Here is a 23,294-nt window from a genome sequence, read left to right as displayed (position 1 = left end):
CTGCCTTTGAATTGAGTGTGGGAGTCCTTTTTAAGTTTTTTAAAACAGATCTTTGTCAGATACATATTTGGCAAATGTATTTACTCAGTGTGTGAATTGTGTATTTTCTTACCAGTTAAAGAAGCCTTTAAATTAATGAATTATAATACATTATTTGATTTTTCTTATGTGCTTTACACATAGTATTAGAAAGAATTTCCTATTCCAGGCTGAAAAAATATTCTTATAGATTTTATTCTAGAAACCTATAGATTTAACATACAAATTTCTGTATATGCTACCTTGAAAGCATTTATGTGAGGGCATGATATCAAATATGATATCAAATTTGAAATGAAAGAAATTTCATTTCTTTTGCATTGTTTTAAATTAATACATGACCTCCATATCCCTTACTTGAATAGTTTCTCTTTTCCACATTGAATTACTTGGGTAAGTTTTTTGAAAGTCAATTGATCAATTTATCACATCAGGGCAGTTTTATTCATGGACTCTTTATTATGTTACATTGATCTATTGTTTTTTTCAAATTTTCCAAATACTGTACGGCATTGATGTGTATGATTTTTTAAAAATTATTTATTTTTGAGAGAGAGAGAGAGAATGAGAGAGGGAAAGAGAGAGCATAAGCAGGGGAGGAGCAGAAAGAAAGGGAGACAGAGAATCTGAGGCAGGCTCTGTGCTGTCAATGCAAACAAAGCCTGACGTGGGTCTCGAGCCCATGAACTGTGAGATCATGACCTGAGCAGAAGTCTGATGTTCAACTGGCCGAGGCACGGAGGCACCCTGATGTCTGTGATTTTATAACAAGAAGAATTGAGGTCAGATAAATCTTGAACTTTGTACTTTTAACAGATTGCTTTGGTTCCTCCTGGTCCTATAAATTAGCATAGACCCTGGAGAGACCTGTGAGGGATTTTGGCTCTAAATAAAAACAATTATTTAGCTATTTAGTGTGGTATTTTGTATTAAATACCACAGTTATCTTAATTAAAGCAGAAGAGATTTATTTGTTTGCCTCCAACAATGGAGAATATTAGGCTTAAAATATACTTCTAACTATTCCTTTCTTGATTTTCTCCGACGCATTACCTGTCAACAGAATTTTACCTGAATCTGTCATTCTTGTTTGTCCCATATTTTAAAATACCTCAAATAATTCTGCACAGTCATCTAATCTATAACTTGAGTTAGATGATTTAGGAATGGGATTTACTCTGATCTCCTCTTCAATTTCCTTTTACAGGAAGAACTATTTTTTTTCTTTTTCTTCAGAATATTGTTTTGATAAATAATATTTTATTTTTCAAGTACAATATGGGGAATAGCCAATAATATTGTAATAAGTTTGTATAGTGACAGATGGTGATGACACTTAAAGTGAGAACTTTGTAATGTGTGTAATTGTCCAGTCACCATGTTTTAAACCTGAGACTAATATAACATTTTATGTCAACTATACTTTGATAAAAACATTATTTTTCTGGGGCACTTAGGTGGCTTGGTCAGTTGAGCGTCTGACTTGATTTCAGCTCAGGTCATTATCCCAGGGTGGTAGGATAGAGCCCTGCCTTGGGCTCTGTGCTGAGCACAGAGCCTGCTTAAGATTTTCTCTCTCTCTCTCTCTCTCTCTCTCTCTCTCTGTCTCTCTCTCTCTCTCTCCCTCCCCCCTTCTTTCTCTCTCTCTTTCTCCTTCCCTCTGCCCCTCTTCCTGCTTGCACTCTCTCTCTCTTTAAAATAAATAAACAAAAGTAAATTATTTTTCTAAAACATATTTAATAGTATGTTTTACATTTATAATGAATAATATCTCAAATCAAGAGTCTTTCTTTAAATACCAATATAATTCCCTCCTGTTGGCTTATTTGGAGTGTATCTGTACAAGCTTAATTTTTTTTTTCATTTTCCACTCATTATAACAAGGTAAGTGAGAAAGGAAATGGGCTCACCATAGAGAAACTGGAGCTATAGGTTCTTTTTATATAAATTTTGTGTGTAAATAATAACTATATTCCTTGAGTTTAATTCGAATGAAGTAATAGTTCAGAACCTATACTGTAAAGTTTAAACATGATGCAAATTATAATTAGCATGATCATTACGTAAAATATCCTGCAGACTGCTAATAAAGTTCCATGGGTTCTATTACTGTTAACCTGTTATTGTTGATACAAATTAATACTGAGTTGATACTGAGGGGTGACCTTTATTCTCAGTGGAAGTCATCAAACAAAAAGGAACTTTATGCCAGCCAACTTTGAAGCAGAAAAATCTGTTCAGGCTTTGTATAGAATTACTAGACAGATTTAGTCAATAAATGTCAATGTTGAGACCATGAGGCATTTGAAATCTGAAAGACCCAATTTTGAATTATATTTTCATATACATTTTCTGAGCCATAATAATTACATTGAGGAAAAAATGACTGATGCTATCTTTCTTATGGGAATGTTGTGAAAACAATGTTTTCTGATTTCAGTGACTGACATGAATTTGTTGTTCATTTTTCCCATTCACTTCCCTGGTTTCAATTTGTTTGCAACATCCATTCTTGTGTCCAATTATAATCAGAGTCTGTTGCTTTCCCTGTTGCCTATAATCATTTAAAACTGAATGGATTAGTCAGGATTTCTGAGTTATGAGGAATAAATAGTCTGCTCAAATGGACTTAAGAAAACAAAACAAACAAACAAGCAAAAAAAACTATACATCAGGGGAGATCTAGTACCTTAAATGGCTTAATATCATGACAGAGCCAAGCAGTTAATGTACTTCATCCTGAATCATCGTTTATTCTAGTTTGGGTTTCTCCACATGTTAAAACCTGAAGTCCCAAGCTTGTTACGTGTAAAATTAACAGAAGCAATACAAAAGACATACAGATTTCATTATGTCACGGGACAATCCCCAGCTGCTTCTGTATGGCCAAGAGAATTAATTTCTCTTAAAAGGCCAGGTCACATGTCTGGTCCTGTACTAAGTATGTGAGTTCATCCCTCTTTTATTCACATGGGCTGAGGAGGGCAGGGGCTGGTTTCCACAATATAAACTTGGAAGTGATTAATAGGAGCAATGAATGCTCCCTAGATTCTCTGTTATATGACATATAACAGATATCTTGTATACTGAATTTACAATCATCTGCATTACTCAGATTGAGGTTCAATGATATATTTTCAGGATTTTCTGAGTTTAAGGGCTATTTATTTAAACCTTACTGATTTCAGGACATTTTAATGATAGTCCAGACATGTGGAAAATGAACACTTTCAGCTTCCAATATCTGTACATTTTCATCTCCCTTAATTCTTAATTTCTTTTGTTATAAACACTGATATCTTCCAGTATTCAGTATTCTAGATTCTCAATGGTTCCCTTAACATTCCAGTTAAGTCTTATTCCTCTTCAGTTTTTCCCCTTTTTTAAAAAAATAATTGTTTACCTTTCCCTAAAGGAATTCTCTTCCCACCGTATATAAGTTTTCCTTTATCATTAGTGTTTCCTGGAAACCTTTCATCATGGTTTATTACTGACCCCTGATGTAAGCCTATATCTGTAGGAGGAGATAGTAGAATGTAGTACAAATTTTTAGAGATCAAAGTTATTTAATTTTATATATGAATAATTCAGAATTAAAAATGTATTAGCTCTACAAGGTGCATTCTCTAAAACTATATCATTTGTAATTAAAAATACTATATTCTCAGTATAGCAGTCAGGGCCCGGAGCAGGAAATAGAAAAATCTAGATGTTCAAAGAGAAAATTTAATATAATAAAGTAAATAGCAAATTATTAAAAGGTTTGGATGAGGAGAATTCACGGTTGGGAGAAGACTCACTGAATTTTTTACTTCAAAATAACATCACTGGTTTTGTGATCTAAAAATAAGAAAACACCTACTTCTACCCTCTACCCCACTGTTTCTCCCCAACTTTGCTTTTTCTTCAAGGTTTTATTTAAATTATAGTTAGTTAACATACAGTGTAATATTTCTTAACTTCCATATATGAGTGAAATTATATGGTATTTGTCTATCTCTGACTGACTTATTTCACTTATACACTCTGGCTCCACCCATGTTGTTGCAAATGGCAAGATTTCATTCTTTTTGCGCCTGAGTAATATTCCATGGCATATATATGCTACATCTTCCTTAACCATTCATCAGTCCATGGACATTTGGGCTGTTTTTATAATTTGGCTATTATTGATAATGCTGCTATAAACATCGGTGTGCCTGTGTCCCTTCAAGTGAGTATTTTAATATCCTTTGGATAGTACCAAGTAGTGGAATTGCTGGATTGTATGGTAGTTCTATTTTTTTTTAATGTTTATTTATTTGTGGGAGGAGAGACAGAGAGAGAATGAGAGAGAGAGAATCTCAAGCAGGCTCTGCTCTGGTAGTGCAGATCCTGGCGTGGGACTTAATCGCCCAAAACATGAAATCATGACCTTAGCCCAAATCAAGAGTTGGGCGTTTAACCAACTGAGCCACCCAGGCATCCCAAGATAATAATATTTTTAACATTTGAGAAGCTTCCATACTGTTTTTCAGAGTGGCTACACCAGTTTGCATTCCCACCAACAGTGCAAGAGGGTTCCTTTTTCTCTTTACCCTCACCAACACCTGTTGTGTCTTGTGTCGTTCATTACAGCCATTATGACAGGTGTGAGGTGATATCTCGTTGTAGTTTTGATTTGTATTTCCCAGATGATGAGTGATGCTGAACATGTTGTCATGTGTCTGTTGGCCATCTGTATGTCTTCTTTGGAAAAATGCATATTCATGTCTTCTGCCCATTTTTAATTGGATTCTTCATTTTTGGGAGGTTTGGGTTTTATAAATTCTCTATATATTTTGGATACTAACCCTTTATCTGATTGTCATTTATAAATATCTTCTCCAATTTGAATATTACCTTTTAGCTTTGTTGATTGTTTCCTTTGCTGATTCAGAAACTTTTTATCTTGATGAAATCCCAATAGTTTTGTGTTTGCTTGTTTCCCTTGCCTCAGGAGACATAGCTAGTAAGAGTTGTTATGGCCATTGTCAAGGAGGTTAATGCCTGTGTTTTCCTCTAGAAGTTTAATGGTTTCATGTCTTACACTTAGGTCTTTCATCCATTTTGGACTTATTTTTATGTCTGGTTGTAAGAAAGTAGTCCAGTTCCATTCTTTTGAATGTTGCTGTCCAGTTTTCCCAACACCATTTGCTGAAGAGACTGTCTTTTTTCCATTGAATATTCTTTCTTGATTTATCAAAGATTGACCATATACTTGTGGGTTCATTTCTGGGTTTTCTATTCTGTTCTAGTGATCTATATGTCTATTTTTGTACCAGCACCATACTGTTTTGATCACTGCCACTTTGTAAAATCACTTGAAGTCCAGAATTGTGATGCCTCCAGCTTTGTTTTCCTTTTTCAAAGTTGTTTTGGCTATTTGTGTTCTTTTGTGGTTCCATACTAGTTCTTTTGTTCTAGCTCTAAGAAAAATGCTTGTGGTGTTTTCATAGGGATTGCATCAAATGTGTAGATTGCTTTGGGTAGTATAGATATTTTAACAATATTTGTTCTTCTAATCCATGAGTATAGAATTTTTTTCACTTATTTGTGAAATCTTCAATTTCTTTTATCAGTGTTTTATAGTTTTCAGAGTATAAGTATTTTACCTCTTTAGTTAGGTTCCCTCCTAGGTATATTATTGCTTTTCATGCAGTTGGAGATGGAATTAATTCTTTAATTTCTCTTTCCACTGCCTCATTATTGTATAGAAATGCAACAGTTTTCTGTATGTTGATTTTGTATCCTGTGGCTTTACTGAGTTGGTGTACCACATCTAACAGCTTTTTTTTTTCAGGTTTTTATATATAAAGTATCATATCATATGTAAATAGGAAAAGTTTAACTTCTTTCTTGCCAATTTGGATACTTTTGTTTGTTTTTCTTATCTGATTGCTGATGCTAGGACTTTCAGTACTATGTTAAATAAAATTAGTGAGAGTAGACGCCCTGTCTTATTTTTGACTGTAGAGGAAAAGCTCTCAATTTTCCCCATTGAGAATAATATTAGCTGTGGGTTTTTCATATATGAGATTGTTCCCTATAAATCTGGTTTTTTGAGGATTTTTAACATGAATGGATGTTGTGCTTTGTCAAATGGGTTTTCTGCATCAATTGAAATGATTATGTCATACTTATCCTTTCTTTCATTAATGTGGTGTATCACATTGATTTATTTGTGAATATTAAACCATCCTTGAAACCCAAGGAATAAATAGAACTACTCCATGTTCTAGCAACTGCACTAGGTAGTAGTAGCTGATCTCAAGTTACCAACATGACGTCACTGAACATCAAGTTGTGAAAACATGCACAATAGCACACTATTACAGTGTATTTTCACCAGATAGATACAATGGACATAACCTCAAAGACATAAATGAAAACATCACAAATAATAAAACAGTAAAATGATTAGGAAAAAATATATCAATAAAGGTAGTAGAGTCTAAAAATAGAACTGTAGTAACATAAAAAAAAGACCTATATGAGTTAAAAGTTTGTCAGCATTTACAGAATTTAATGGTGTTACTTAGATTAGACACAGAGAATAGTTGAAAGTAAGATGATTTGATTTGCAGTTTTAAAAATCTGTGGTTTGAACCTGAAAGAGAGTTCCTAGAAAGACAATTAAGGATATATTGATTCATGGACTATAATAAGCACAACAAAATGTTATTTTTAGTGCTATGGTCAGAGTAAAGAGGGAGACAGAGCTCATCATTTGGTAACATAGCATGTCAAAAGATGGAGCACAAAAGCATCATTATCACTTGATTGTATCTTTTGAACAAAAGGGTCCACTGGAAAAGTTGGAAAATGTATAAAGATGCCGTTTAGAAATAATTAAAATTCCTCTTAGGAAAAAGCAAATTTGAAAGCATTTAATTCAATCCAAAATAAACCCATTCCTAGGGCTTAGTATTATTTCAGAATTGTTGCCGTGGTAAAAAGTATCAATACTGGCCATGTGATCCTGTTTTTCTGTTTAGCCTTTACTACTTAAAAACTCCGGGACTTGGATAATTTACTCACTTTTTTAAAACAATTTTCTCCCAGGAAAATGAAGCACAGGACTTAGCCTGTGGCAAAGGACAAGTGACTGTTTATGGTTATCTGTAAATGTTACCCATTTATAAGTGAATGGGAATTGAATGGATGCCAGGTAACTGGACTTAAAAAAAATAATAAGACAGACATAAGCTCGCCCTCTGAGTTATGATGCAACAAGATTAACAATTAAACTATAAATTTTACCAGTTTGTCAAATGTTTTTAAGTAATGAGCAATGGAAGTTTGCCTGGTAATAGTGTATTGAGGAAAGCTTTCTTCAAAAACTAATATCTAAGTTGAGGTCATGAGGTAGGTTGGAGGTATCTAGAAGAAGCAGTTGTCAGAGAAAAGGGTGATTCAAGCTGAAGTTATATATAATATATAAGCCTGAAGATCCAAAAAAATGATATTAAACAACAAAACCAAAAATCAACAAGTAGGACTACATCAAACCAAAAGCTTCTATAAAACAAAGAAGTATCCGACAAAATGAAGAAGCAACTACAGAATGGGAGAATATAATTGCAAACCATATATTGGATGAGGGATGAATCAATAAATATGATTCTCTTTTTCCAAATGTCTAAAATCAAAAATATATAAATAGCTCATACAGATCAATAAAAAATCTATTTAAAAATGGGCAGAGAAACTAAATAGGCATTTTTCCAAAGAAGACACACGGATGGCCAACAGACAAATGAAAAGATGCTTAACATCACTAATCATAAGGGAAATGCAACTCAAAACTATAATGAGATATTACTTCACACCTGTTAGAATGGCTATCATCAAGAAGATAAGAGATAACAAATGTTGGTGAGGATGTGAAGAAAAGGGTATTCTTATACATTGGTGGTGAGAATGTGAACTGATTCAGGCATTATAGAAAACAGTATGTAAGTTCCTCAAAATGTTAAATTAGTACTACTATATAATTGATCCATTCCATTTTTATATAACTAAAGGAAATGAAAACAAGGTTTCAAATATATATACACAAAATCCATGTTTATTAGAGCATTATTTACAATAATGAAGACATGGAAACAACATGGGTCTGTCAACAGATGAATGGATAAAGAAGATACAGTATACACAGTATATACACATAAAAGAATGTTATTCAGCTGTGAGAAAGAATAAAATCCTTCCATTTGCACCAACATGGATGGAATTTGAGAGCATTATGCTAAGTGAGATAAGTCAGACAAAAGAAGACAAATATATGATATTGCTTATAGGTGACATTTAAAAAAGCCAAACTCATAAAAACATAGAGTAAAATGGTGGTTACCAGGGGCCAGGGTAGGGGGATAGGAGAGATGTTGTTTAAAGGTAAAAACTTGCAACTAGTAAACAAGTAAGTCCTAGAGATCTAACACACACTATAGTGAATATAGACAATAGTGTTGTATTATAATCATCACACTTGCTAAGTTACTAGATCTTCATTATTCCATCATAAAGGAAAGGATAATTCTATGACATGATAGAGGTGCTAACTTTTGCAAAGGTGGCAATAATATTAGAACATATAAATTTATTTCAAAATGGAACATAGAATGTTAGATGGGGTTGTGGGGGTGTGTATCTGGATGGCTCAGTCGGTTAGGCTCAAGTCTCACGATTGCACGGGTTCATGAGTTTGAGCCCTGCGTCGGGGTCTGTGCTGATAGCGCAGAACCTGGATTCTGATTCAGATTCTGTGTGTGTCTCCCTCTCTGCCTCTCCCCTGTTCACTCTTTCCCTGTCTCTCTCAAAAATAAGTAAACATTAAAAAAAAAATAGAATGTTAGATGGGGAATGGTAGGCATGAATTATAGAGATAGAGAAGTAAATTGGCACATTATAAGTCATATAGAAGAGTTTGTATTTTATCTTATACTCTCTGAAAAGCTAGAGGATGATTTTAAGCACAGTGTCCACTTGGATACAGTAAGGAGTGTGGAAAGCCTGGAGGGAAGGGTGCGCATCAGGATGTGCTTGCAGTAATCTGCATGGGAGCCGGCAATGCCCAGGATTAGAGCACTCACAATGAAAATTAAGAGAAACAGATGAATGAATTTCATCTATATGCTAGAAACAGACATAAGATTCTCATTTGAATGTGGAAGATAAAAAAGGATAAAGGAATCAAGTAAGAAGTTTCTGTCTTGAGAACACAAAAGGTGCAGTATGGACATTGCCCTATATGTTGTTGCTTCGGTCACCAGATATGTTCAACCAAAAAACAAAAAAATAACATCTCTGGTCATAAGTGAACTTCTCAAAAAATTAGGCAATGGGACAAAATGATAAATATGATTCTCTGTTTTTCCAAATGTCTATTATTGCTCAATTCAGCAAATGAATATATTTATCAACTACTATTTTCAGACACTGTGTTAAATACAATTTCAAGGTAGATGAATACAGTATAATCCTTAAACGTTAAAATTTGTCATGAGTTATAACTCTTAAAACTGAAAGTAAGAGTTAGAAAATCTGCAGAAAGCTATATTACATGGGAGCACATGAGAGGCAATTTACTCAACTGTGAAATTTTCAGAAGGCTTCCAAAAAATCGGTAGCAGTTAAGATATGCTACAAATAAAAAGCATGAGTTGAAAGGTGGCATTTCCTTCTTATATACATGTCCCGAAAAATTGAAATTTAGAAAATGTATAAGTACATATATCCAACAATTTTCTTCCTGTAAAGCAGTGATTCAAACCATGGACAACTTGGCACTCCCCAAGCCACTTAGGCTGGGAACTCAAGGGGACATTTGGCAATTAACGGGGTCACATTCTTCTCCCACAAATAATTCACTGGTAGAAATGTTAAGAGTACTGAGGCTAAAAAACACCGCCTTAAAGTTACTTAATGATGCTGAAAATGAAAATTTAAGTTTAATAAAATAGCTGGCCTCAGTTCTTTCCATTCTTCTAGTCTGCCCAGTTCTTTCTACATAGTGCTACCAATTAGTTTCCTCCAGCACTTTTCTTTTTTTTTTTTTTTTTAATATGAAGTTTATTGACAAATTGGTTTCCATACAACACCCAGTGCTCATCCCAAAAGGTGCCCTCCTCAATACCCATCACCCACCCGCCCCTCCCTCCCACCCCCCATCAACCCTCAGTTTGTTCTCAGTTTTTAACAGTCTCTTATGCTTTGGCTCTCTCCCACTCTAACGTCCTTTTTTTTTTTTTTTTCCTTCCCCTCCCCCATGGGTTCCTGTTAAGTTTCTCAGGATCCACATAAGAGTGAAACCATATGGTATCTGTCTTTCTCTGTATGGCTTATTTCACTTAGCATCACACTCTCCAGTTCCATCCATGTTGCTACTCGACACATCCCCAAAGGCAAGGGAATTAAAAGCAAAAGTGAATTACTGGGACCTTATGAAGATAAAAAGCTTCTGCACAGCAAAGGAAACAACCAACAAAACTAAAAGGCAACCAACGGAATGGGAAAAGATATTTGCAAATGACATATCGGACAAAGGGCTAGTATCTAAAATCTATAAAGAGCTCACCAAACTCCACACACGAAAAACAAATAACCCAGTGAAGAAATGGGCAGAAAACATGAATAGACACTTCTCTAAAGAAGACATCCAGATGGCCAACAGGCACATGAAAAGATGTTCAGCGTCGCTCCTTATCAGGGAAATACAAATCAAAACCACACTCAGGTATCACCTCACGCCAGTCAGAGTGGCCAAAATGAACAAATCAGGAGACTATAGATGCTGGAGAGGATGTGGAGAAACGGGAACCCTCTTGCACTGTTGGTGGGAATGCAAATTGGTGCAGCCGCTCTGGAAAGCAGTGTGGAGGTTCCTCAGAAAATTAAAAATAGACCTACCCTATGACCCAGCAATAGCACTGCTAGGAATCTACCCAAGGGATACAGGAGTACTGATGCATAGGGGCACTTGTACCCCAATGTTCATAGCAGCACTCTCAACAATAGCCAAATTATGGAAAGAGCCTAAATGTCCACCAACTGATGAATGGATAAAGAAATTGTGGTTTATATACACAATGGAATACTACGTGGCAATGAGAAAAAATGAAATATGGCCTCCAGCACTTTTCTTAATTGCTTTACATTCTTCAAAATCTTCAGTGACTGTAGTAGACTAACAAATTAATTCTAATATTTTAGTCTAATATTCAAGCCTTTCACATACTATCTAGCCAAATTTACTTTCTACTCCAATGTTTACATTAATAGATAGATAGCAAATAAGTAAATCGAGAGATAAATGGCCTGTATTTGTTCAGCTAATCATGCTTTATGCTACCACTTACCAGAGTGTACCTAAAAGGATCTCAACTGATATTTTTCTTCTAATACATGAAACATCATTTCAGTTAAACAGGTTTCTACTGCCTTAGTGTTTAGTTTATTAAATCCAACAATTTACACTTTGTAATTATAAAATGATAATGAGTGTTTCTGGTTTTAGTATTCAAAATGCAATTTTTTAAGGTGTTTTATTTTTATTTTTAACTAATCTCTACACTCATGGGCTCGAGCCCACAACCCCAAGGTCAAGAGTTGCTGGCTACACTGGACTGAACCAGCCAGGGGTCCCTCAAAATACTGTTATTGAAAGGTATGTTGTTATATCTATGTTAAAAATTGAAAATTCTAGTTTAATTGACTTTATAACAAATAAAATACTTATATATTTTATGATTTTCATGTTTATTGAATCCCACAGTTATTTTTCCCTTTAATTTGTCACATTTTTGTTAACACTTTAACAGCTGCATTTAGTGCCAATATTTTTTTATTAATTGTCCTTCAGGGAACTCATTTACTTCTAAAAGAACAGATGTTCCATTAATGAAAACTACTCTGTCCCTTCAGAGAGAATGAATGATGACTTAGGAAGTGGATTAGATGAGTAGTCTATTTTACTAAATCATTGTTTGCAAAAACAAAAGCAAAAACAAACAAAAACAAAACAAACAAAAAGCAAATATATATTTCATGTTTTGAGAGATGATTCTAGGAAACACAAATTTGTATAGCTTTTTTATGTTTCATCACATATTTAAAATGAAAATGGATACTTCATTTATTTTAAGTATAAATTACATATTCATATTGTGTTTTATTAATTTTAAATAGTTTTTTTAAAATGTTTATTTATTTTGAGAGAGAAAGAGAGCAGTGGAGGGATAGAGAGAGAGAGGCAGAAAGAGAAGCCCAAGCAGTCTGCATGAGATCATGACATGACCCAAAATCAAGAGTCAGATGCTTAACTGACTGAGCTACCCAGGAGTCCTTCATTATTAAGTAGTTTTAAGCCCTTATCTGTACATTACTAAATCCTATTTTTCAGCATTAAAACATGAGTAAATATTTCTGTTTTATTAATTTATTAATGCAATTAACAAAAATTTATTGAACTCCTTATTTAGAAAAACTTTCTTTTTATTTCATTGATCTGAGTGTCTGTTTTTATGCCAGTACCATACTGTCTTAATGATTACAACTTTGTAGTATAGCTTGAGGTCGGGGATTATGATGCCTCCTGTTTTGGTTTTCTTTTTCAAGGTTGCTTTGGGTATTCACGGTCTTTTCTGGTTCCATATAAATTTTAGGATTATTTGTTCTGGCTCTGTGAAGAATGCTGGTGTTATTTTGATAGCGATTGCATTGAATATGTAGATTGCTTTGGGTAATATTGACATTTTAACAATGTTTTTTCTTCCTATCCAGGAGCATGGAATCTTTTCCCATTTTTTTGTGCCTTCTTCAATTTCTTTCATAAGCTTTCTATAGTTTTCACTGTATAGATTTTTTGCCTCTTTAGCTAGATTTATTCCTAGGTATTTTATGTTTTTTGGTGCAATTGTAAATGGGATCGATTCCTTGATTTCTCTTTCTGTTGCTTCATTGTTGGTGAATAGGAATGCAACCAATTTCTGTGCATTGATTTTATATCCTGCCACTTTGCTTCATCTTTTGGGTTTTCCGTATAGAGTATCATGTCATCTGTGAAGAGTGAAAGTTTGACCTCCTCCTGGCCTATTTGGATGCCTCTTATTTCTTTGTGTTGTCTGATTGCAGAGGCTAAGACTTCCAATACTATGTTGAATAACAGTGGAGAGAGTGGACATCCCTGTCTCGTTCCTGACCTTAGGGGGAAAGCTCTCAGTTTTTCCCCATTGAGGATGATATTAGTGTTGGGTTGTTCATATATGGCTTTTATGGTCTTGAGGTCTGATCCTTCTGTCCCTACTTTTTAAATGGTTTTTATCAAGAAAGGATGCTGTATTTTGTTAAATGCTTTCTCTACATCTATTGAGAGGATCATATGGTTCTTGTTCTTTCTTTTATTGAAGACAAGAAATTTTATTTACCGTCTCCAAATCTACAACTTTCCTTGAAATTATTATCTAATTTGGCTCTTCTTGCAGTGAAGGAAATTCCTGATCTTATCTTCATTTATTTATTCATTCAACACATATTTATGGCATGCATATTGTGTCAGATATAATACTATAAAAAGTGATCCCACAGACAAAATACTATGACTTCATGAAGCATATATTCTTAGAAATAGCAAATAAATCAATAAATATTTCAGTCAGACTAGAACAGGCTATGCCAATTCTAACAACCGGACTCCCAAATTCTAGTGACTTGATGCAACAAAAGTTTATTTCTAGCCATAGCTGCTGCCAAAATAGTAAGTATTAATCAGGCTCCTTTTTATTTAATCTAGGCCTCAACCTTGTTATCTTTCCTTGTTCCACCGTGCAATGCCCAGTTGCAGCAGGAACTTTGTTAAATCAGTGTAAAGAGATCCTAACTATAGATATCTGATTCACCCTCTGTAGATATCTAATCAAATCCCTCTCTACATTTCATCCCCTAGGTGATATCTGATCACTCTGGACTGATTTCAACAAGAATCCTGTCAGATTGGTTTAGCTACAATCTCCCTTTCCCTTGATGTTTTCTCTTAGTAATTTCCATTTACTGACTTGCACCCTGTTCCTTGGCTATAAGTCTCCACATTTCACAGTTGACCCCAATCTTCTCTGTACTAAAACAACCCATTACAAGTTCCTTGAATAAAGTCTTCCTTACCATCATTAACAAGTGATCAGATAGTTTTTTTTTTTTTTTCTTTAACATTATGCATTCAGCCTGGCTCTTCAGAGGAGAACTGCTCACCCTACTTACTTAAGTAATCCATCCCTTAGGGAATCATTTTAGTATTTATTTTAGTGATTATCACAGTCAGGGCATTCCAACAATAGGTAGATTGGTGACAGTTCTATGTAAATTATTATAGAAAACTTTTACATGCCAATGTGTTAGAGTCTAAAGGTCATACCTTCGACATAATCATTGGTATAATTAGTGATATCATACACTACACTTAGCTAAGCAATCCAGAACTTTAATCATGTTTTTTCTGCTGTTATATAACAGGGATTAATGGTTTTTCATGCCTAATGGAAAAACACAAATGCTTTAACTGACCATTCAATGCACTCCAATTTTATACCTTAAAACCTTCCTTTATGTGTACACTCTGCTTTAACACACACACAAACACCACAACCCACACATACATGTATATGTATATACGCATATATATTCATATGTGTATATATGTATACATTAATATATGTGTACATATATACTTTGAACACAATATATGTTCAATAAACATTTAATTAGCTAAATTTGTATTTATTCTATTTTATTTTAGGCACTCTTGAGAGGAATGATATTGGGTTAAATATAGAGTGGGGAGAGAATTGCAGTTAATATTGCTATAGTATTTATATTAATAGGAATGTGTAATTAATTGTCATACCACAAATTATTAATAAATATCAACATATTTATAGATAGTATAGTGTAACTTATAATAAATTATTTTTATATTAAAAATACAATTTTTATTCAATAAGCATATAAACAAATGAATGAATAAATGAATGTGCATTATAGAGTAAAGCCTCTTCTCTTTTACTTCCTGACAAGTTGAGTGTTCCATTTTTCTAAAACCTAATAATATAAACACTTGCATAAATAACTATTGGCATTCTCAAATTCAATTTATTAAACATACACTGTGCCTCAAAACCTCTGTACTAGGTATCTTTCTATTATAAAGCAGAATAAACCTATAGAAACATATACTAAGACAAATGAAGTAACATGTTTCATATTAGAGTTTCAAATAAGTCAAAATTAAATGCCTAATTCAATTAGGTAGTACTGCATAGACAAAGATATAACGAATTTTAAAAGAGGACAAATAATTTGTACTTTTTATGTACATGTTCTATAACATTTTTCTGCAGGAAATAAAATTAAACAGAACATCGATTCAATAATTAAACAATCTGGTTAGTTTAAATTTAGGTATTTCAAAGCATTATCTAAATATATTAAAGTTTTGGAACCTCTCAAGGTAGCACAAGAATCTAAACTAAATCTGAACTAAAGGCCTTCATATTATCATGAACATTTTCTCTTTATCTGCAGTAAATTTCCCCAAGGGTATAAATGCTGTGTTGAGATTTTGGATTCTTAGTCTTACATTCTCCTGGGAGGAAAAAAAAAGAAAATGCAGACACACATGTACTCACATACTTACACATATACACTCATGAATTTGGTAGAATTTGCTAGTATTATAGGAAGGTTTTTTTTTTCCCCCTTGTTTTATATAATGTTATTTTGGTATGATTTCATGTAATGTTCAATCTTAAGGCTTTCTAATGGTTAAAGACTAGTTAGTATATGTCAAATTCAAGATTTGTTTCAATAATCAATAAACTCTAAGCAAATGCAGTATCTTAAGCTACTCCCATGACAAAAACAAAAAATTCATTGATGTTGTTCTATTTGAAAAACACTGGAGTTTATTCAAGTTTACTCAAGTTTATTATTCTTTATCTAGTATCATAATTTACTTTATTTAATGCTAAAATTTATCTCCATTGAAAACAAGAGTAAAACAGTAGAATAATAGTGTACAGCACTTTCATTAGTGTTTTAAAAGTCATTAAAAGTTAAATTGGGAATTATCTGCTATTCTGACTCTGTATATAAAACAAATACTTTATTGTAAACTCTCACAAATTATGAGATATGTTTTTGTAATTTATTAAACAGTCTCCCAGAGTGAACAAGTAAATCTACCAATAAATAGGAAAGTCTAAGATATGTGCCACAAATCCTATAAAACCTCTGAGAATTGTTACTGTGGGCTATGCAGTCAACAAAAATACATATTAGAAAGGAAAAGCAATATGGGGACAAGAGAATTTTAAAGTCCAACTAGGTTTGGAAATTAATTTTTAATTGTAATATGAATATAGCAAAATAATTTCTCCACAGTAGTTATTATACACATACACACACACACACACACACACACACACACACGCACACACATGTATGCACACAAGCATGTATTTGTGTGTGTGTACATATATATACACAAACATTTTATATATATTTATATAAACATATGCATATATACAGTTGTAAATTAAGGAAAATTACAAATTATACTAGAGATCAGGTGGAAAGGGTAATATTTTCAACAAGTTATAATAGAATAATTTGATAGACAGATACAAAATTAGTTATTTGACTTCTATCATCATACTATAAATCAAAAATATATTTCATGTAGATTATAGAGCTAAATTCAAAAGGCAAAATTATATGGTTCCCAATAAATATTATATAATTTTTCATGATTTGTCAAATGGAATAAAAATTCTTAAATAGAATATAAATATAACAAACAGATCAGATTTTATAACAGAAAAACAAATAACTTCTGTTTATCACAAGATATCATTTGAAAGTGAACATTCAAGTTGCCAAGTGGCAGGCAGTATTTTTAACAAATATAACTGATCCGTATCCAGAACATAGAATTACACACAAATCAATAAGTAAAGGTAAAAATTCAATATAAATAGTAAAGTTCAATATAAAATGGGAAAATGCATATAAATAGGCATTCCAAATTAATGATGTGGATAAGACCAAACAGTATTTGAAAATGGGCTTTCTTCATGAATTGTAAGAGAGTAGCAAAAAATAATGAAGTCTTGGTAAGCATATGGAGGGATAAGAATTACACATGCTGGTTGAAGCATAAATTATACACCCATTTTGGAAATACTTGGTATTGTTTGCAATAGTTAAAATGTACATACTTCGTAACCCAAAATTTCTACTTCCACTGTATGCTTATGACAAATATTGGCATGTGTATATGAAGAAATGTAAGAAAATGTTAAAAGTAGTATTATTTATAATAGTAAACATCAGGAAAAAAACCAATTAACTATCCATATAGGGGATAGAAGTGTTATGATGATTCACAAAATGGAGTATTATGCAGAGATGGAAGTGGATGAATTATGACTGCATGCAACAAGAATGAATCTCAGTAATGTTGAGGAGGGTAATGCAGATAGAAAACAGTAACATTATTTGATTATATTCATATACTAATAAAAGCAATGTCTGGGTATACATGTCAATAGATCTAAATATGTAAGGGCAAGAAATGGATTACCGTAAAATCTAGATATTTGTTAATTTGGGGGAAAAAAAAAGAGAAGACAGTGATTAAGAAAGACTGAGAGGTACCATCTTGGAGAGTAGTAGAGTTCTTTTTCCTTTTAGGATGAGGGTTGCATGAATGGACTTATTTTTGTAAAAATTATTGGTCTTTGCATTTCTAGATTGCAGAATGTTGTGTATATGTACCATATTTCACAATGAAAATGGTTCCAAATTTTCAGTTGCTTAACACAATAACCAGTCATTTATAAACAAATAGATTTACCTGTATACATTTTTTATTGTTTAATTCATTTCAAATTTTCAAAATGTTTTTCTTTTTAAATTTTAATAGTAACGCATCACCACCTCCACACCTCCCCACCTCTACAACCACTTCTCCACCTCCCTACCCACCCCCACTCCAGAAGTCACAAATACATTCCCTCTCTTCTATCTTCCTATGGCAATTATTATACCTACTTCATATCCCATATCAGTCTCTCAATATTGAATAATAAAGCTTATTACAATTTTATTAAATCTTATTAAATCTGACTAAAATCTTGGCCATCAATAACCTTCAGAAGAGGGAGAGTAAAATAAACAACAACAACAACAATGACAACAACAACAACAGCAACAACAAAACTAGAAAAGATTGTCAATATCCATCTTCAAAAAAAACTAAGTTCTAGAGAAGAAGAAAGAAAACTTGTACAGTTCATTAAATGTCAAAAGTGAAGTACTCAACAAAGGCAGAGTGCTAAATATTCTCAAATTGACTGTAAGCTTACTGGAACAGAAATGGAGTTACGTGGGATTATATGATTAGAATGGATCATTATTGGATTATATGACAAGGATGTCATCAGTGACTTTTGTGACCATTTCTAGTGGAGCAGGGTCAGAACTCAGTATGTGTATTTTCTTCCATCTTCTATCTATAGCATCCATCTCTGCTATGGCTCTTTGTCTTTTTGAAAGCACTGATGTAGCCAATGATACAGCCAACTGGTATGATATGAGTGAGTCATTATGCTCATTTTGTTATTTTTTTTTTCTGTGGTGTCTGATCTCCAGTGAGGAATAAAGTGCCATGAAAAAGATCCTTATACATTCTGTCACCTTTGGTGGGATGATCCTTTTATCTCTTCTCCAAGATTCATTACCTTCAATCTTCCAATCTTTACCCATTCATATTTCAGACCAGTTTCCATTGCTCATGACTCCGTGTATGCCTCTAACTTGGGTTACTTCTTTCTCCACATAAAGTAAATGGCGGAGGTGAATGTCTAATGCTCTGATAACACAAGGGATTACCTTTCAAAACTGTTTTCCATGTCATTCCCTGTGTGTGGCTATGTTTTAGCAACAGGCCATCCTTACCTCTCTTACGTCCCCAGGTAACACATGAATAAACTAAACCTGTGATGTTTCCTTGTCTGTCAGTAATTCAAAATAAACCCTGCATGTAACCAGAGGTGTGTTCTGAGTTTGAAGTAGGAGTACAATAATGGTAGGTGACAATGGGTTCTGTGCCACCTGCTTATTCATTTTACTCATATGAGACAAAGATTAAGGTGCACATAATTTACTGAGAGATTGTTCACAAAGTACTCATGTAAATGATTGGAAAATAATGTAGAAATGTGAAGAAGAAGAAAAATAGCAAGAATTTTGTCTCAAATAAAATCTAGCTATGGCTAGGCAAACTGACCATTGCAGCCATGTGGATATGTTGTGGGCCATCCTTGTGGCATTGCATTAATTCCGTGGTGAACAGACTGATTCTAGCTGAGGAAAATTCTATGGAGGGGGAACTTTGTGATCTCTTAGCTGTAAAAAACAATAACAACTGAGGAAGGAGTGTGAAGGCCTGGCTGTGAAAATCTGAGGAAGACAGTGACAGCAGCCATATTGACCCCTGAACATATTTATGGCTTTAATATCTGCAAAATATAAATTTCCAGCTTATATCTCCTCTCTGATATTTATATACTAAGTGCATACTTGACATATTTTTGCAGCTCTATCAATGGCACCTCAAACCCACTATTTCTAATATTACGCTCTTAATCTCTCTTGATAAACAGTTTTCTATTGTTTTTGCTAGTAAAAGGTACATATACCTATTCAGTTGTTCAAAATATAAATCTTGAAGTCATCTTTGCTATCACTCTCTCCTCCAACATTCATGTCCAATCTATTCTTGCAGTAGATGCTGTTACTTCCTTGTTCATATCCATATCCCCATAGCTCTCACCATTTTTATCCATGTTCTTGGCTACCTATTGCAAATGCTTGTGACTCTTAATCCAAGGTCCTTTTCTGACACACTCAAATCACATGTGGGGCAGTCTAGAAGGGCTAGAAAGTGAATAATTTAGAAACATTCTTTAGACAATATGGATGAGATTTGGAATATTAATTCTTCAGCAACCTTTACCCTTGCGTGGGACCATGATGAGGAATTATCAACATTGTCTCTTAGAGAACCAGCAACAATGGGCTCCAGATGTCTATAGAGGAGTATTTTTTTTAATAACACACTGAAACTGGCTTCCATCCCTTTCTCATCTCACTCCCTTTCTTACTGACCAGGGTTTCTTTGAATCACATCAAAAAAGCTCTTCCACGTAAGTCTTTGCCCATGTATCTACTTCAGAGAAGAGGAAACTAATGAATGTACAAGTCTTACCAATTTTATTCCCTTAGTGTTTTAATCAGTGCATTCTTTTATTTATGGTGATACCATAAATACAGTTTGCTATAATTTCTTGGCTTGACCAACACTTCAATACCTTCCAAACTTCTTTCCAGAATCCATTTTGCATCTGTTGAAACCACTCTCAATACAATAAACCATGATATTTCCAAAATGCGAAGATAATTTACTAAAAGTATATAATGGATTTTATGGCTTTCGTATTAAAAGCCAACGTACTTTACATATTGTTCAGATTATGGTATATTATCACTTAGCATCCATTCTTACCCAGTTCCAAGTACTTTCCTGAACTGCAGTGAATGAATCTAAATGTTACATTTCCTAGGTTAATTATCAATGTGGGCTTAAGATAGGAACTATATGCTATCATTGAGATGTGCATCCATGAAACAGGAAGGGAATTGTAAGGTAAAGTGCTTTAAAATGGCTTGATGCTATGATGTTGATATATGAGTTTGAGGAGACTTCAGTGTTTGCGATGACTGGTGTGGTGGCGTTTCGTGTCTAGACACGTTTGATGGAGGCAGTTGTACTCTTGGAGGCAGTGGCAATCTTCTGGCCCTTGTAAATGTTGCTGGGCAGATAAGCTGTATCACTATATGGCAGCATAACTAATATTTCTTTAGCAACTCCAAGAATTTTTAAAGATCTTAATTTTTTTGTATTAACTCTCTTCGTGTTTCAAAATACCTAGAATGATGCACTGAAACTTGATTATACAAATAACCTGGCATTTGATACATTTGCATCTACTTCTCCAGTTCCAACATCCGTGTATCTCTTAATTTTGTACATTTCAGTTACTTGAACTGTTTATTATTTTTCCTTTTTTATTAAAGTGTCATGCTCCTTTAATGTGTAGGATTATTTCTTGCTTGGAAATCCACTTCTTTACAAACCATTTCAAAATTGCTGATTCTCCTTTGTTATCAGAGCTAAATAATCACTTCTTTAGGAAGTCTCCCTAAGGTCCTATTTTATTAAATTATTTATCAAATTATCTCGTAAAACTAAATTTTTCATAGAAATTTACATTTTTAAATTGTTCATGTTAAGCTTGATTATTTGAATATTACATAACTCATCAAACTAGAGAATATGATTCACAAGCCAAATTTGACTTTTAGTTTGATGATACTAATGTGTAGATAACTGGTCAAAGATAGAAATTCCATGTGTTTGTTTGTTTGTTTGTTTGTTTGTTTTTTGGTGAGTGTTGTTGAGAGATTTAGAAAAGCGAGGATATTCAATGAAGGAATATTTCTTTGAAGAAGTTAGGAATGAGATCCAGAAGTAAAGTTGACTCCTTAACTTTACGTAAGAACACCTGTGTCATAATAACAGAAAATAAAAAGGAATGACAGATGTTGATATTTATTAATGGTGTGTAAGAAATTAAGAAGTCCATATTTTTTCGCTGAGGCAAAATATTAAGGAGTCTGTTGACAATGATTGGAGTTCTAATCAGGAGATGAGCCAAATGTAAACATATTGGAAACTCATATTTGTTAATGGGAAAGAATGTTGATCAGGGAAATGAAACACCTGGGGCCAGGTTTAAAGACCCCTTTCAGGAGCAAGACAAAATATTTGTAAAATCTGTGCAACTGAATTCATAAATAATTGCGTAGTTGCAATGAATGGCAACAATTTAATTGAGCCAAGATCTAAGTATGTCTGTGCTAGAACAATAATAAGACAACAATAGGGCAGTGTTGTGAGTATTAGTAAAAACATGGATTCTAGCTTAGAGGGAGAAGAGAAAGGGCAGGGTTTCTTTTTATAGAATAAACTAAAGGGGCACCTCAGTGGCTCAGTTGATTAAGGGTCCTACTTCAGCTCGGGTCATGATCTCAGAGCTGCTGAGTTGGAGCCCCGCCTTGGGCTCTGTGCTGACAGCTCAGAGCCTGGAGCCTGCTTTGGATTCTGTATCTCTCTTTCTCTCTGCCCCTCCACCACTCATGCTTTGTTTCACTCTCCATCTCTCCCTCTCTTTCAAAAATAGACATTAAAAAAATTAAAAGGAATAAAATAATTCACAGAATGTAGAAATACTTATGAGATCATAAACATGTGCAATGGCAAGAACAGAGGCATGGAGATATATGAATATCTGATCAGAGTATGAAAAGTTTGAATTAACAATTCCAGAGTTGCTAAAGCTTAACTGAATGTTGAATGGGTGAAATTTTATATATAGTGTTAAAATTTCTCCATATTTTCTTCCATTTCCTTTGTTTTGTTTTTTATTTTCTACAGAAAATTCTTTTTTAAATTACTGTTTTTATTGCTTTTTTATTTAGAAATTGAATGCAGATATAAAAAGATAAACTTCAAAATCCTAGTGTTGTCTTTATAATAAGGGAATCTAGGCCAGTTTCTACCTTATTATGCCATTAAGTCTGAAAGAATACTGGCATGTTATGCATGCAGCAGGTAGGATAGAGTTAGATGCACCAAGTCGTCTACCAGACCAAGACCTTTTTTCTGTGAAGTGGGTTGATTAGCCTTGGTATATAAGAACTCTTGATAGTTGCTTTTGACTCCCACTGCATAGTTGGAACTGAACACATCTTATCAGAAGACAATTTATCTTTAACAGGAACAAGACACTGTAGAAATGGTTTATTTATTTCTTGGGACAAATATATTCCTTGTGACATTGTTAGGAACTGACTCCTTCACCTGCAAAGATATGGACTTTTCTCAAAGAAAAAAAATCAATGGTTTTAGGAACTGCTTTTAATGAAAGCAAGAGGCTTTCTCTAAAAGTGAATAACTCAGGTGACTCAGTTGGTTAAGTGTCCAACTTTGGCTCAGGTCATGACCTCATGGTTTGTGGGCTCAAGCCCTGCGTCAGACTCCATGCTGACCGTGCAGAGTC

Source organism: Lynx rufus, unplaced genomic scaffold (assembly GCF_022079265.1).
Source record: "Lynx rufus isolate CCGP_SWC_20201006 ecotype Redwood Valley unplaced genomic scaffold, mLynRuf1.p SCAF_3, whole genome shotgun sequence".
In the NCBI taxonomy this organism is placed as follows: Eukaryota; Metazoa; Chordata; class Mammalia; order Carnivora; family Felidae; genus Lynx; species Lynx rufus.
The sequence above is the reverse complement of the archived record's forward strand: the minus strand, read 5'-3'. Positions refer to the sequence as shown.